Below are 17,929 nucleotides of genomic sequence, written 5' to 3' on the forward strand. Positions count from 1 at the left end.
TGTCTTGTTTTCCAATACAAATATCTAAACATTCTTAAATCAATAAATATTTACTTTATTTAAGAAACATTTATTTTTTTGTCTTGTTTTCAGAGAAGTTAATGTAAATTAAGTGAGGTTGATGTTTAAAACCTGTTAGCGTTCTAGTGTACCACCCGTAGTACACTGCATGTTTTTGAGGGTTTACTTCATGACATGCAACATCAGAAAAGCATGTTTATTCGAGTATGCCTTTTTAAGGCATTTTAGATTAAAACAAGAAAAATATTTTTTGCAGAGTAGCAATGATAATTGGTCATCACTTTAAATTCTGTGAAGCCTTTTTTGCCATTTTGAATGGTAAATTGTTAAAAACAACTAGTTAGAGTCTAAAGTTAGAGTTCAACAATGGAACAGGGACTTTGTATATATATTATTTATATTAATTTTATGAATAATCTTTATTATATATGCATTGTTTATTTTAAATTCATTATATTTTTGTTTTTAATTATATCTGTAATCATTATTGATTTTTATTATTATAATATTTATTTTAAATATTTAAAGGATTTACAGATATGCCATCTTTTAACATTTTTCTGCTAATTTTAATATTTAGATTGACCATTAATATTGGGATGTTATGTATTTTCATTCTCATATGCAATTGTAAGCTTTGTAAGGATTTTGATCGTGCAACAGAAAAGTTCACATTCATGCTTCAAGACACTGAAAAATTGTGCAGTACAATGCAATTGCTAATAGCTGATAGCTGAACTCTTTTGATCTTCCCTTGGTGCTGTACTAGTTAAGCTAGTTAAGAAGTCTGGTGGTGATACCAGCACACCCAACATACCATGCTAGAGAGCAACATCAAAAACATGCTGGTCTTCTCAGCAGGGTATGATCAATCTGTCTACTTGTCTATACTAGTCTTGGATTAGGCGTGCTAGCTCACAAATGGAAAGATTTCCTTTCAATCACTATTGCCAGAGATCTGTAAAGCAAAGTTTTCATTGGCAAGGTTTTTAAAACGCTTTATCTTATTAATGCTGTTGCATGAATGCGTTGAGTAAGTCCCTTTTTTTTTACTTAACTCATCATTTTCAAGTTGGTTTACAGCCACACATAACTTGTAGATATATACAAAAAAAATTGTTCTCCTTGCACTATGACTTCAGGCTGCATTTCATCATATGCCATTGTTTCTGTGAAAAATTGGGAGAGATTCAGGTGTATATGCATTCATGAATGTTGCAGTAGAGCAAATGAGTATTATTATGCCAAATGCAGTTGTCTTTTTTTCTACAGCAATGTGTTGCAATCGGAGGATTCTGACAGGGCCAGCACTAAAGAGCTGCCAGGGGATTTGGGTGAGGGCGGGCGGTTCTGCTCTCCACATTTGAACACATTGAGTGAGGAATAGGGTTTAAGGAGTGAGCTAAGGAGATTGCAAGGGCACTAGCAGAGCGCTGGTAATGGACTGGTATAATAGCTGTGTAAATCCTGCTTTAGCCTAGAGAAACACACACACACACACACACACACACTCACATGTGGCCACCCTTTCTCTAAAACACTCTCATTTTCTCCTCTCACGTGTTTTCTTGTTCTTGCACCAATTGAAACACAATTTCCCCACAGTTTAGCTTCACAGACTGACCTCGCTGCCCCGGCCCTCACAGCAGCCTTAATTGGTGTCATTAAGAGCTCTGAAAGCCGGGAGATAATTGGCCGGGCCCACTTGAGCAAACAGGACTTCAATGGAGTCATTTAAGAGCGTGATAGGGTGAGGGTCTGGGGAGCCCTGGGAAGAGGGCTGACAGCGAGAGAGGGGGAAATGGGGTGTTTGGGTTAAAAAAGGGTTTCTCTTAAACAAGATTTTTGGGGCAAATGGTGGGAGTTCACCTAATCTAGTGCTGTGACCTAGTAACACTTAAACACAATGTGCCGTTATTGTTCTAAATTTGCCTGCTCTTAGATGTCTCTCTAAAAAATAGTTACTTTTATAGATTTGGAGGCATGACAAATACTAAACGGCATCTAAATGTTTAGATTAGTGTATTGTTTTCTTTTCAGTAGGGTTTCCTAAAGCAACTATCAGTATTAAGGCCCACTCACACCAATAACGATAATTATAACATTTTGTTTATTAAAAGCATTGCTCCAGTTATTTAATCCGCCATTTTAAATGCTCAGCCTCTTTTTTTATTATTTTTAAGTTTATTATATATATATATATATATATATATATATATATATATATATATATATATATATATATATATATATATAATTTTTTTTTTTGATAGGACAGTAAGTGGACAGTAAGAAAAAGTGGGAGGGAGCAAATGATTATTGGCTGTATTATTAGGTATTATATAGGTGATCAAATTTAGGGTTTTTGTGTGTGTGTTTGTGTGCATGTGGTTTTGGCTAGATTTAGAACAATATTTTCAACTGTGAATGCATTCAGTGGCAGTTTTCATTCAGTTTTATTGCAAAAAAAAAAAGTAAATTTTGTATCTTTACTTGTATTTTATTACTTACAATTTTTACTTTTATTTTCTATTTTATAGTGAAATTTAAAAACAATAGATCTTGTGGTTTTGTTTGCTAAAATTCAGAGTTAGAATGGCCTTTGTAAAGAGAATAGAGAGAACTGCATGTGTCATGGTGGGCTCTGTGGGGCATCAGGATATTAGGAGGGACGTGAAGCAGCAGCAGGTCTTTTCTTGCATTCATTTAAGACCAAGGTTTCCCACTCCACTGCCACAACATAGTGGCTTTTATTAGAGTCCCCCTCACATACTCACGGCCAGATTCACACACTCAGACAGTTCAGTTTTTTTGTGGAAAAAAACCCAAATGCACCTTTCGTAAACTTCCCTTAACATGCTGATGTGTTTTCTCTCCTTCTTCTTCATGCTTTATTTTTGTTCCTTCTTCAAATTACACTTTTCTTTTAGCTTTTATGTGTCTTGCCATTTTCTGCTATCTAAAAACATCCCTAACAACTCTCTTTCTAAAGCCTAAAGCCTTTGCCTAAGGCAGATTTCACGACTGATTTCACCTCATTGTGAGCCAGTTTACAGACACACGCAAACTTCAACGTGTTCAACTGGACAAATAGAATCTGGGGTCCCATTAATCCGCTGTGCAGCATTTGGGAGCAATTTGGCATTGTGCATCATCACTTTCTCTCAGCTCTTACTACCTCTCCTCCACCACCTTTGTCAGATGATGAAAAGATGGATTCTAACCCACCATTAATGAGGATTAGCAGGGCAGGGAATGTCTGTCAGAGAGCCAAGCAGATCAAAGATGCTGCTCAGTGGACCATGAACTCCTCCAAACCCGTGATACCAAGAGTATGTGGTCTTTACACGAGCAAAACAAACAAGCGAGCAGCAACACCCCCGGACAAAGCGCCGGGTGTCGGGGCTCGTCTCTAATGCTAGCGAGGCACATCTTTACCGTCTGACCCCAAATGACACAGCAGGGGCCCGCGTTGTGTGTCCCAGGCCGGATGGCTGTGTTGATCTATTGTAAATCACGCCTCTTTCAGCCGGCCAACTCAAACACAGCCCCGGTGAATGGGACTCATTGGACTGCTGGTGTGGTCCTCTGTTTATTTGCCTCCACTTTCACGGAGGCTCTTTTAAAGACCCATTTACTGTGCTGAGGCCTCGAGATGACATTTAAAGCAGACGTGGTGGAAGGGCCGTGGCGCACGAGGTACAACAGGTGTTGCGTTGTGCATCTGTGTGTGTGTGTCCGAGCATGTCGGTCTGAATGGTAACTCTGAGTTAAGGCTCCCTCGGTGGTGTTCTGCATTCCAGGAGTGCTGTGATTATCACCATCATTGTTGTAATAATGCGAACAGACAGATGTTTACATAGATGGAAATGTACTTATTAGTCAGTAAGTCAGGAGCAATAATTATTAATGGCTGACAGATATGGGTTTTGGATGATGACAGATATACTGCACAGTATGATATTTAATGTATTTTGTTTAAATTGTATAAAATATTTAATTTTAAGATCATTAATATTTTATTATTTCATATCGTTGAATATTTATAGACACACACATATGTATTATTTATTCATATAATATAAAATTACATATTTAATTATAAAATATGTATAAATTATGTAATTATATATTATTTATATATACATGTTTACATGGTTTATATATAATTTTTTTATAATATTATTATTAGACTACTAAGTATGTATATTTATAGATATATAGGGAAAGAACATTTTAATTTTTATTCTCATACTTTAATAACTTAAATTAACATTTTATTTTAGAAATTTCAAATATATACACTATATTGTACAAAAGTTTGGGGTCGATAAAGAGTATTTAACGTTTTTAAAAGATGTCTCTTATGCTCACCAAGGCTCCATTTATTTGATAAAACATTTTGTAAAACATTATTACGATTTAAATTAACTGTTTAATGTTTAGATATATTTTAAAAGCTGAATTTTCAACATCATTACTTCAGTCTTAAGTGTCACATGATCCTTCAGAAATCTTTTTAATTTGCTGATCCGGTTTTCAAGAAACATTTCTTATTATTATTAAGGTTGTCCTTAAATATTTTTGTGGTAACTAATTATATAATATATAATATTATATATATATATATATATATATATATATATATATATATATATATATATATATATATATAATATAATATAATTTATTTATATAATTTATATATAATATACTAATATATATACATTATTTTTTAAAGTAGTTTAAGAGAACAGCATTTATATGAAATAGAAATCTTTTGTAACATTTTATAACTGTCACTTTTGATTAATTTAATGAATCTTTACTGGATAAAAAGTATTCATGTCTTTCAAATTTCTTTTTAAAATCTTACTGACCCTAAATTTTTTAATGGTAATGTTTGTGTATATACATATAAAAAATTAATGCTAAATTATTATTTGATAAGAGAAAATGATTCATTGTCATGGCTTTTAGTAGGGCACAGCTATTGACCAAAATCAATAATCTCAAAATCTCTGAAAATAACTGATGATTTAGAGTGGACAGTCAAAAGTCAAGAGTTTCATTAGCGATGGATTCAGACAGTGATGGGACAGTGAGAGAACTGCACAGATTGCACAGAAGATGCCACAGACAGACATTTTTGAAAGACCGTTGGTGTAGGAAGACAACCGGGCACACAGATAGACGGCCAGAGCCGTGATGTGAGGGGTGAAGCCTGTGGGAGCGCAGAGTGTGTAAGTGCCCTGCAGGCTTTTCTGCCAGTGTGACTGCTCTCGGCTGCAGCTCTGTGCCCTGAGGTCCTCTTGTTCAATGGTGAGATGGAGCGGCGTGTGTGTGTGTGTGTGTGTGTGTGTGAGAGAGAGACAGCAGTGTGCAGTGCACGCCAGTCATATAGCCTGGTGTTTGTCAGAGCCAGATGTGTGTGTGAGAGAGAGAGAGAAAAGAAAAAGTTGGCAAAGTTTTTGTATGTGTCAGTGAATTTGCCATTGTTTATGTGACATGGCAGTTTGTGTTTCTTGTGTGTTTTTGTGTGCAATTTTTCCCAGGTGAATGCTGGCCTAAGAGGGAGGGATGGAGAGGAAGATGGACACAAGTCATATCTGGTGGGAAATATCGCCCCTCTATGGCAGTTTAGTGTCCCTGCGTCCCCGCCTGTGGGAAAATGAACCGAGAATTGATTTCTAAAAGCTGGAATGCATGAGAAACAGCACAGAGTGAATGAGTAACACAACTCGCTCTTTTTCTCCCTCTCTGTGCTTGTGCCAAGATGTTGGACAAAAGAAGAAATTATTAAGAAGATGAAAAGCAGTATTGATCTGAGGGTTTTTCCTCTTTGTCACCTTACTCCATAGATCTTTGCTCAGATCACGCTCTGTATCATTGTTTACATGAAGGATGGAGAGACGATGGAAATGAGTGGAGGAAGTGGAAGCTCTTTATATTGATCCTGAGGGTGAAGGGTTTAACACTTAGAGAGGCATCTGCCACCGAATGGTTCTTGACTTGAGAAAAAAAAAATCCTTCAAATTCAACATTTCTTCACATTATGTGTATTTACTTCTATCTAAAAAAATCAAATCTAATGTAGAAATGTGTTAATTGGTGCCTGTAAAAAAAAAAAAAAAAAAGGGTTAGTTTTGATAGCATCCAGAATATCAACTTGTCTTGTTCCCTGTTTTTAGATGTTCAATGTAGAGATTATACTTTTATATAAATGGGCTGGTATCTGAAAAAAGCATCTTAAACCAGTATAAAGTGATTATCTGGTCTCCCTGCTTGGCCTCGCAGTCTGTCTTGTTGGTTTTTGAAGGGGTTTGAGCACTTATCATCTCATTAGACTGGGAAACCAGTTTGCTTAACATCTAAAATCCAACTTGACCAGGCTGGTTTACAGGCTAGACCAGTATAAACCATAACCCCAAACCTTTGGCAGGTTTAAGCAGTTTTTAAGCAAAGCTAGCTGTTTTCTTTGCTTTGCATCTAGCTGCTTTCATTTTATCCCTCACAAAAATGGCAAATCACTTGTTCTCCTCCAAATTGTCACTCTCATCTCTTCCACTCTTTCTATCTACTGCTGAGGCTCTCTCTCATCTCTTCCACTCTCTCTCTATCTATCTACGCACACCATACATCAGGGTGATAACTCAGTATCAAAGGAACTGATTTTGGGATCTCTCAGGACGGAGGGCCTTGAATTGTTTCTGATTGTCTTTACTGTCAGGACAGATACCTTGAGCAAGATTAATTCTGTTGTCATTGTCTTTTTCTGTTTTCAGAGTTTATAAAAAGATCCCATGCTGGCAGATGTTTTGATAATGAGGACAATGGCTTGTGCTTAAATGTAGTTCCTGCAACTGCAGACAGAGGGCGCTATCTCCTTTAGAGAAAACATGGGGGAGGATTTGGGGAAGACGGATACAGAGGCAAAGATCTGCCCTCAGAGGAAACTGAGAGAATGCAGGAACAGAAAGAATGCAATGAGAGAGTTATCTTGAAATCTTCTCTGATTGTATGCTGAAAGAGCGAATGAGGGAGAAAACAAGAGTGCATGTGGTATAGATACAATATTATAAAGAACAGAAAGAGACTGATAGAGACATAAGGTCAGGTGAAATTCAGTACAGCTCATGTTTTTTGGTATATTGCTTAAAAATATAACAAATGACACACTAAATGCATTCAAGGTTTTCTCACCATCTCAAAATGACCAAATACTGGTCAGTATGTCTGTCTATGACCCCCAGCAGTCTCTCTTTCTTTCTTCCTCCTTCACTTTCCTAGCTGTAATTTATAGCGTGTTAGAGAGGCAGATCATGCACTGCGCACTCAGCCGGCATGTGTGCATGGGGATTTTTGCAGTTTAGTTAATAGAACATATCATATCTGGATTTCACACCAGCGCTCCCCAGGGATCCAGCTACACTGGCTGCAATTAGACTGACAGTGGGCAGGCAGGCAGGGCTCCCAGCAGAGCCTCTGAGGACCACTAATCAGCCCTGAGAGCACGCTGCGGGACGGAGGGGGTCAGACCTGAAGAAGGACAGATAGAGTGTTCGCTTTAAACCAGCTCAAGTTGTCCTGACAGCGGATGAAGATAACTCGAGCCAGAGAATCCAAGTTTATCATTAGAATATGTGGATTCCACAGTCTTTTATATATTTATTGGACATCATTTTGTATGTTTTAGACATAAAACTAGCAGGGAATTAGTTTCCTGGGACAACAGTTAATAGATGTTATTTATATTTTAATTTACTTTTGAAAATAGATTATATATATATATATATATATATATATATATATATAATATATAATGAGGAAGGACTCAATTCGAAGCGGTAGCTGGGAATTCAAATTATGTAAGTGGCCATCAAAAGGGATTTCAGCCAAGCTCAGAAACGGCCAAATAGGATTCATAGCATCTCAGAAACATCGGAGAGCGACTCCAGGGATGAAAGGATTTGGGAAATATTAGGTCTTTTTTTTTCCTGCTGCAATGATTATTTGGTAGGACAGTTATGTTTACCATGGGGATTTGTTGCAGCAAGCATGCGTCATAGATGTTTTCTGTAAAAAGCATGTATAATGCATGAGTGCTGATGCTGATAGACTCCTGTAGTGGTATAGTTGCTGTTTGTGGTCTCACTCTCTTACCCATGTACTTGTAGCTGGACGTCGAGAGGCAGTCTGAAACTCTTCAGCATCTCCTGTGTCCGTCATGGCCCGTGTCCGTCCTTCAAAACCACGCGGCTCAGAACACACACAGCCCTCCAGGCTCTCTCTCCGTATGACTTCCCTTTCCCCGTTTGCCTCTCCACACTCCACATACCTGTCCGCGCCACTGTGATCAATCAGTATCTGTGCCCAGCTGTCTGCTTTCTAGTTCTGCATGGCTACAGACGATACTCGTGTTCTTGGTTTGGGCCCAAACACCAATTTGGGCCGTTCCATTAGTAGCCTGTGAAGGGGGTTGTTCTCTGCGTGTGGGCATTTACCAGATGCTGCTGCCGCTGTGAGAGACGATCATCAATCTGGGTTCAGCTGGCAATGGATTTCCCCCCATCGTGGCCCATATTTGCACAAACACACACTCGCCTCTGGTTCTCTTTTGAATAGCTGAATCTATCAGAATATTTGCCATGGTAAACATGTTTACAATCATGTAAATCAGTTGGTATTTCAAAAGTGTGGGCTCAGTAAAGTTTTTAAGAATTTAATACTTTGTGTATTAAATGCATTAATTTGATGCATTAAATTGCTCAAAAGTGACAGTTTAGAAATGTATAATGTATAATAATGTCAATTTTGGTGTCATTTTGGTGAACAGTGCTTACCAGTGTAGTATAGTGACAATGTTTTCCCTTTTTGTCTGGCTCTGTCTATCTCTTTCTCTATTGCCGGCCTTCAAACTGTCTTTTGCGTACCTAAGCGATGCAGTATCGCCCGCTGTGGGGTTGAGGGAGGGTCTGAGTGAGTGAGTGAGTCGGCTCTGGGTGGCTGCCAGGTCTAGATCTGTGGAGGCTGGAGCAGAGGGGAGGGCAGGTGGAGAGGAGCCAGTCTCTCCAACCAAGAGAGGTCAGAACTGGGCAGCCATCTCCCTGGAGCTGCGGGAGAGAGAGCCGAGCCTGTGTGGAGGAGGAAGAAGCAGGCAATGGAGCGCAACGCTGCAGAGAAAAGTAACAAACACCCTGACAGTCAACACACAGCGAGAGAGTTAGAGGGTGTGTGTGCTGCACTGAGAGAAGGAAGTACTCGAAATATCAGCGGTGGTGCTATATAAAAGATTTTGAAGAATTTGAAAATGTGCGATTGTGTAATGTTGCTAAGACCTTGAGAATGTACTAAGGCCAGAATAAGAGTGTGTGGGGACAGAGAGAGAAAGGGGCTGTTGAATGCAGTTGCTATTGGAACAGGCCGTCCAAGACTCTAATCTGACTCTGCTGGAGGGCGAGAAGATGGGAATGTGGCGAGAACGATGCAAAGGAAGTAGAGAGGATGATAGAGATGGTGAGAAATGCAGTATGTAAATCCAAGGGTGAAATAATGATTTGAAATGTGTAGAAGGAAACATTATAAACCCAATAATCTGCCTGGCTCATGAATATTAATGAGGTGATGTAATTGTTGCCATATTCAGTCAGGTTGGGTACAATAGCCATATAGGATTGTGTGTGATTTGTTTAAGCCACATGTCTGCTGTATGACACACAGCTAGAAGTCACTTTCAAACATAAAAAATGTGGGAAACCTTTTTTCTTGCCCAACAAATTTTGCCAAACAACAATGTGACTGCATCTTCATAATGTTGTTTTATGCTACTGTTTACTTATATTTTTGCACTGCATGAGCAATGTGTATCTCAAAATACAATGATTATTAACTTAAAAGTGCTGGGGAATGGGATCAGAATTCAGTTTGCAGCTACATGCAAGAAAGTTCGCAATTCGGTGTGCAAATATTCCAATGATGTCATCACTGCTGTTTTGATCTTAAATAGGTTTTGAATGGACATTCTAACATAAACATTTCACCATAAAACCATTTTTATTTCTCAATATATAATAGTTTAAATTATTTAAAAATATAAACTTGGTTTATTTACATTAGTTGCTAAGGCAACATTTCTCATGTTCACTTAATTTATCTTGATGTACTTAAATAATTAAAACTAAAATAAAAATGCATGAAATCGGTGTATAGAAAAAAACTAATAAAAATGACAAAAATTATTCCAACTAAAATACAAGTAAAAACTAATTCAAAATATGACTAAAACCTAGTATCTTGATTATATTCAAATACCCCTGCTTTGGAGGTCACACACATCTCTACAATTGAGAGACTTCCTTGCAGTCATTGCTGTCATTTATTCCTTGTATCTCAAAGAAGAAGCTTCATCTGAAACTTTGAGAATTCTGATGTCACGTGACAATGCTTGATATCTGCATGTGGTCTGATATACAGTATCTGTGTCTTTCTGTGCGTGAACAAACATGGCCAGGAGGCAGTTGGACATACACGCATCTGTTATCTGTTGTTAGGCAGAACTCTGCAGTGTCTCTCCTTCTGCTTCAGCAGTCATTTAGCTTTTTATGTAATTTGTTTGTTACTTTAGACATCATTATGAGTAAAGGAAATGTCTCTAGTGCTGGTCATTTGTTTTCGGTTTTCTATTTTGTAGTGCTTTGAGAGCTCAGATACAGACTCAGGCCAGAAATATAATCTGTGTTTTTTCCCCAACAGTCAAAGAGCTATTTCAGCACTGATTTAGTACATTTACGTTTGTTCATGGTTCCAGTCTGATATACTTGGAACTTGGAATTACATCACATTAAGGAAATAAAATGGCTTGCAAATAGCATTTCACATGGATGTGAACGTACATCCTTGCATTAATGTGGCAGTAACAAACATTAGTACACAGATGGGCAGTTATAGTCATCTTGTACATGAAGTATGCATTGCGTTTTGCCATATTTCACATGTAAAATGCAGGCTTGCAAAACTGGAAGGCTCTGTGCATTTGCATAGTGTACATTTTGCCCCTTTCTTCTGTTCTGAAACACTGTTTTATAAGCTGTTAGCATCATAAAATAAAACCACCTAAAGGTGAACTTGCACAAAACTGACAATATTGATTATCAAGCTCAGCTGTTATAGATTTAGAAAGGAATATTCATACTTTTTGCAATAAAATCACACATTTGACACTGTATACAGTCATTTGCATTTAACCAGCTTTTGTAGACAGACTCCATGCCTTTGACAATTCACAGGGCTTGTGAATTGTGGTTTAGGGTGGACAGAGCAAGAGCAGCTGTCCATCAGCATGGGTCTCACCTCAGGAAGAGGGTTGAGCTCAACCTCGCCCTGATTATGGAGAACAGGCCTGGAAGATTCAGTGTTTTTCTTCTATTGGCCAACAGATTGTATGTGAGCCAGCAGGGTGAGGCTAAATGACCTTATAGTGCATTTTTATCCCATCTCTGCCCTACCCATTGAAACACACATCCAGTCTTCTCTTGTCAGAGAGCTGCTTTGACAGCTTCAGAGTGTTTTGTTGTTGCTTTTGCATTTGACATTGATAATTCTCATGAAAGCAAGTCATGTAAATTCATGCAGAGCTGTAAGAGAGGAAGCTTGAAGATGGGAAGCGAGGGAGAGAACTGGGATCTCATCTGGAGGTGTGAGCTTAGAGGAGTGCTCATGATGAAGTGTGGGAGAGAGTGATGAATGTGTGTCAGAATTAAGAGTGCCTCAGGGAGTGGGGCGGATCAGACCGGCCGTGGCCTTGGGCTCTCTCTATCTCTCTCTAATAGCTAATCTGTTCAGTGAGAGAAAGAGAAGGACAGATCCTTCAAGCAAAATGCTTTATTTGCCATTTTTGCTTGTTTATTAGGCCTTTTCCACTTTTGCTTTGAGTTGTTTTCCCTTTTCTCAAACTCTCACCAGATCTTTTGTATCTACACAGTGGTGCTAAAACATATCTAGCCCTTGTGCGGCCCTCATTTGGGAGTCACACTCAGGGTCTTCAGGGGTCATAAGTGACCGGACACCTAAAATGTAACTTTTTTGCCCCCCAGTAAAATCAGTGGAATATATTTTTATTCAATAATATTTTTTCTTTTTTCTTTTGTATTTTGAGAAAATTTTAAGGTATTAATTCATATTTATGCAATAATTATGAACAATTTTTCTCATAGAAAATAGTACATAATTTTTTTTTTCTAATTTTTCTAAATTATTTTCGAATTAATGTTGTATTTCAGATTAAACCAGAGACTAGGCCTTTCAAATACATTTTTTTTGAAGATTTTTTAGCGCCACCTGGTCAGAGCAAAGAAAGAAAAACATGTAAGTGCATGGTGCAACCACTTATTACCAGTATAGGAATCTATAGAGAGGCTTGTGAATTCCCTTATTGTTTTTAGACATAATTGCTTACTCATATTAAGTAGTGGACTTGAATATATATTAATACATTCTAAAGAGTACTTTTTGTGCACTGACAAACCCAAGAGGCAGCGCTTGCTTCTCATCGCTGTTTTACAGACAGCAGGTCATAGGTGTGTGTGTGTGTGTGTGTGCGCGCGCGCGCGTGTGTGTGTGTATGTGATTATTTAGAGTGTCATACCTTCACTGCTGTTAGATTTTCTCTGCATTATGACTGAATTATTGAATGGATTTCACATTCTCAAAACTTTGCTCTGTGTTACAGACACAGTAGTTCATAGGTGTCTATGTGTAAGTATGTGTGTGTGTGTGTGTGTGTTTGTGTGTGTGTGTGTGCATCTGTGTGTGATTGGATGTGTCAATATCACACTCTTGATGTTTTATAGTGTTATCCCTTCACTGCTGTGCACTTTTTTTCAGTTTTGTGATCGATTTGTAGATTGTGTACACAAATATTCTCTGAATTGTTGTATTTTTGTCTATTTCCCATTCATTTCCTATGGACGGTCATTTTTGACCGAAGACCATGAGTGTTACTATTTTTTTTACGCCCACTTAGACTGTTCGAATCATGCCCTCAATTTTTTTGTATGTTCACACCCCAAATGCCATGAAAGTCACCGCATTTCATATCATTCCGATGAAGCTGTGATTTTTAACATTTCAAAACGTAAAATATTCCGGTCAGAAATGACCGAAGACCGCACAAGGGCTAGACACTTAAGGCACAATGTTTGAACGTCCTTGCATTCCCTAAAACATCACAAAAAGTATTCTGAAGAAAGCTCAAGCACATTTTTCAAGAAAAACAACATTTTATAATAAGGTCCCATTAGTCAGTGTTGTTAATTAATGCATTAACAATAATCAGTGCAATACATTTACATTTGTGCTTTTGCCAGATGTTTTTCAACTGATTGAAATTGCATTTACATTTTAAAATAAACTTGTGGTTAATTTATCAGATATAATCAGATTATACTCTCAGGGGAAAAAAATGGTACTTACGTATATGCACCATTTAGGGGTATAAATGTGTTCCAGGAAGGATATTCCCCAAACGACAAGCTGTCATATCTCTAAAGGCACAGTTTTTGCACATTTGGTTTTTTTTAAGTTCAAAACTTATATTGAAGTAGTAAGAGTAGTATACTAATATGAGGTGAACTGTATCCACTAAAAATCGCTCTGAAGTTTTAAGTTAGTTCTGAGAAAAACAGCTTTTTATTTTTATTTTGCAATTTGCTTTGGTATTTTATCATTTAATGCAATAACATTCAGTTATTTTTAGTGGGCTCTCAGGACTGCTGTACCTGACTAACCCACCTTTATTTGTCGCACATTTCCTGTTTTTTTTTTTTTTTTTACCCAACTATTCTCTCCTTTAATCACTGAAAGCAAAGAGAGTGTTTGTCAGATAATAAATGTGTGTGTGTGTGTATGGAGCTGCCCTGCTGTCTGTGCCCAGCACACTTCAGGGAATCATGGGTTTGTTCTCCCAGGGACGACACACACTGTTACTGCGTTTGCAGCGTGTTCTGTCAGAGAAAGGTGTTCTGATCGGACATAGTCTTCACAGTGGGAAATAACAGCGTGAGAGGGAAACAGTGAGTGTGTGAGAAAGACAGAGCAAGAGAGAGAGGAGGAGGAGGAGGAGAGAGAGAGAGAGAAAAAGCAGTGGGTGTTTGGAGAAAAGTCACCTTGACGGCTCTATTTAAACAGAAGCGTTACGGAGGACCTTGGGTATTGAGCAGTTTTAGTCTAATTGTTTTTCACAGAAAGAGCTCGGCTGGAAAAACACAAGGGAGGGCTTAGGTGAGAGAGAGAGAATCATGTCCTGCTTTTTTTCTCAGAAGTGTGGCAGAAGACAGGGTCTCAGACCCCCGAGGAACACACAGTTAAAGGTCCAAACCTTTATAAGGTCACCTACCAAAGACACACTAGGCACAATTACATGCAGTTTAAAAGTGCATATTCTGTCAGACTAAATAAATAATTTGTCTTAAATTGTCATTTAAATGCTTTAGTGTAGCTTGACTTCTCTCTAAAGCAATATTCAAAGGCCCCTCTATGTAGTATGTGGTTTTTTTTTTTAGTTAGATTATTTTAATATATAAATAATAATTCATTTTAAATAATTAAGTCACACAGAGGCATTTGTGAAAGTTGCTTTACTCTGCACCAGTCTGATTTTTTGGACAATCCTAATGTGATTGTAGCTTGACTTTGTCCAGCATGTTTAAAAGTTTATTCGAATACAGTTGGTTTTGGCTCTGTGCACTTATTCTGAAAGTCAGAGGTGACGCTCAACATGTATTTAATCTGTCAAATATTCGATTACGTATTGTGTCATGTACCCTTGGACAGATAAAGGACGGCTATACAAAAACTACACAAAAACCCACTAAAGCTCATTAATAACTGCACATGTAACCTCAAGGGGCCGTTCACACTTTTACATTTAAAAACATGAGAGACAGAGCAGTGGATTGAAAAAATCTTTTAAGTTGTAACTTGAGTGCTTTTATAATGCCTAACACATTATCTTGCCAATTTACATAGAAAAACAAAAAAAGGAAGCCCAGTAAAATGCAAAATGTGTTTGTTTGAACACCACCTTGTTGTGTGTCATTTTATCTTTTGCATGCCAAAATCGAGTAGGTTCACTTCATCTGTTTAGGTCATGTTGTTGACACCTTGTATTAACATTCATCTCGGGTGATCAGATCACATGTGGTCAGCCAAGACTCATTGCTGTTTACACCTAGCGACATGCTTCTCAAATGTGTCTCCTGTGACCATGTGTGACCAGATTTCAAAGGCAAGGGCTGAAACTTTGTGGCTACATACGTCACATACTGCTCCAGTGTTTTTCTGCTTCTTATTAAATAACAAAAAGGGGGTAAAGGCCAAACAAAACTTTTGCCTTCCAACATACTTTTAACATGATTTGCTGCATTTTCAGTGAAGTGTTATTTTAATGGAGCCACCTGCATTAAGTGAACTAGTAACTCATATTCTGTGAATTTTTGCATATCCGTATACCAACTTTTCCACAATTTTCAATCAGATGTTTTTTCTTTTTTAAAGCCATTGCTTTGGTGCAGTGATTGTGTATTTGATGAGTAGGTCCTTCACTCTTGTCTGTGTTACATCAGGATGTATTAGTATTCACAACCATTATAGTTTATGTGACCAGATCACAAAACATGGTGAAACCTATTTACATTTTATATATCTGTTCACTTGTGCCAAGCTGGACCGCTTTCCCTTATCAGCCCTGGGCATCCATCATGAAGCCTGCATGTCACTCCAGTGTCCATAGTGGATCTGTTCTGTTTACCACAAGCTTTTCCCATATGCTTCAAGCCACAGGGGGCTGACGACAGCGCGTAGACAAACAAGTGTCCTGCCTGCCCCAACCTCCCTTTAGCATGAAATCGGCAGACTTCATTGAGGCTGTGACATTAGTCAGGGAGGGATTGAATGAGGACGTGTGTGCAGCAGGCACGTGGGGTCAGATGGACAACAGGTGCCTTGTGACCCAGAATCCTGTGTTACTTTAGGTGTAATGTCTCTGTTTCTCTCTCGGTTTAGTTTTAAAGCAGGATTAGCATCACCCTTGATGCCCCTGGAGCTGGCCCTCAACCATGACTCATTAACACCTGGTTCTCCCCTGACCCTGGAGCACCTTCAGCAGGGAACCAGCAGCCTGATCCCCTTGTGGCCTAGAGTGCTAAACTCACATTTTTATCTTCCCAAAGATATTGCAGAAATATGTCATCTATAATTGATTTTCAAAGAGATTAAGATCATTTAAGTGATCACATTACACATTCTTATCTTTATTTATTTTTCATTGGTTTAGTGACAAGAGGACAGGAAATAAGGAGGAAGAGGAAGGAATGAAACTTGGAAAACCTAAAACGAAAAAAATGTTTTGGTCATTGAAATGAAACTTATAAAATATGAATATTAGATGGAAAATTCAGGAAAATTATATAGAAATATATATTTAATAAATAAATAAACATATTAAAAATAAATTCAAGGCAATTCAAACTAATAAAAATAATATAAAATAATATAAATATATATAAATGTCTATATCCAATATGCTAACTAGTGGTCAACTGATATTAGTTGCTCTCCTTGTTTGTTTTTATTTTAATTTTTAATTTTTAATTTTTGTTTGTTTGTTTGTTTTGCCCAAAGCCTGTATATACAGAAAGATGGCCAATGAAGTATTAATTCACTTTTTAGCATTTTAAGTAATTTACTGATTATTTAAAACATAGTTGAATTTCATTACATGAAATAGTATTTTATCTTCAAATCCACTCCAAAAAGTGTTGTTTAATTTTCCGACTTTGAAAAATCATATTTCTTTTACAGCGCAGATATTCTTCCAAACTCCACTAATGAAGGAAACTTTTTTCCATGACAAGAGCATTTACATTATGAATCAAGACAACCTTCTGAATATGGGCCGACATGTTAAACTGCTTCTCAGTTCTTGTTTTTATTCCTGCAACATATTCTGTTTTGACTTCAACTCAGGTCATGGCACGCTGAGCTCTCACAGCGTCTCGGAGAGAAAGTTTAGCACAGGGCGTGTGGAGAGGACCGCTCTGGAACATGAGTGTGCCAGCAAGCGTGACTGAGACTGACAGCTTGATTTATGGCATGGCTATAAGTAGCCACGACGTCGGCAGCCTTCAGCGGGGTGGAGTCCCTGCAGACACCTAAAGCTGCCTCCTTGTGCCACTGAAGCACAACCCCCTGACAAAATATATGTGTGTGTGTGTGTGTTCGTGTGCGCGTGCACTTAAGGTGGATGAGCAACAGTCCCTAACCAAGATGCCAAATCTGCATGTTTATCTGGTCTTGTGCCAGACACTAATCAATTAAACCCTGCTGTCCCCGAGGGAAGAGAGGAGAGAAGCAAATTATTCAGACTGCATTAAGTGAAAGAGAGATAGATAGATGGATAGATGGATGGACGGGTGAAGAGATGGATGTATAGAAAAAGGTCAAAATTCATATCTCAATTTTTTTTTTCCCTCAGTATTACAAGAAACAAAGATTTGAAAAAAAAAACAGTTGTGAGATAAAAAGTCACAATCTGCTTTTATATATATATATATATATATATATATATATATATATATATATATATATATATATATATATATATATATATATATATAGTGGCCAAAATAGGCTTCCATAACGATCCCATATGGATATACAGGTGCTGGTCATATAATTAGAATATCATCAAAAAGTTGATTTATTTCACTAATTCCATTCAAAAAGTTAAACTTCTATACTATATTCATTCATTACACACAGACTGATATATTTCAAATGTTTATTTATTTTAATTTTGATGATAATAACTGACAACTAAGGAAAATCCCAAATCCAGTATCTCAGAAAATTA

At 37.5% G+C, this 17,929-nt stretch overlaps 1 protein-coding gene across 1 annotated transcript in view; it reads left to right on the forward strand.

Annotated features, from left to right (window-relative positions):
• Positions 1-17,929, forward strand: part of LOC113048276 (protein Wnt-5b-like) — a 71,717-nt gene that overhangs the window by 6,347 nt on the left and 47,441 nt on the right. The window lies entirely within an intron of this gene.

This window comes from Carassius auratus, chromosome 29 (genome assembly GCF_003368295.1).
Source record: "Carassius auratus strain Wakin chromosome 29, ASM336829v1, whole genome shotgun sequence".
Lineage (NCBI taxonomy): Eukaryota > Metazoa > Chordata > Actinopteri > Cypriniformes > Cyprinidae > Carassius > Carassius auratus.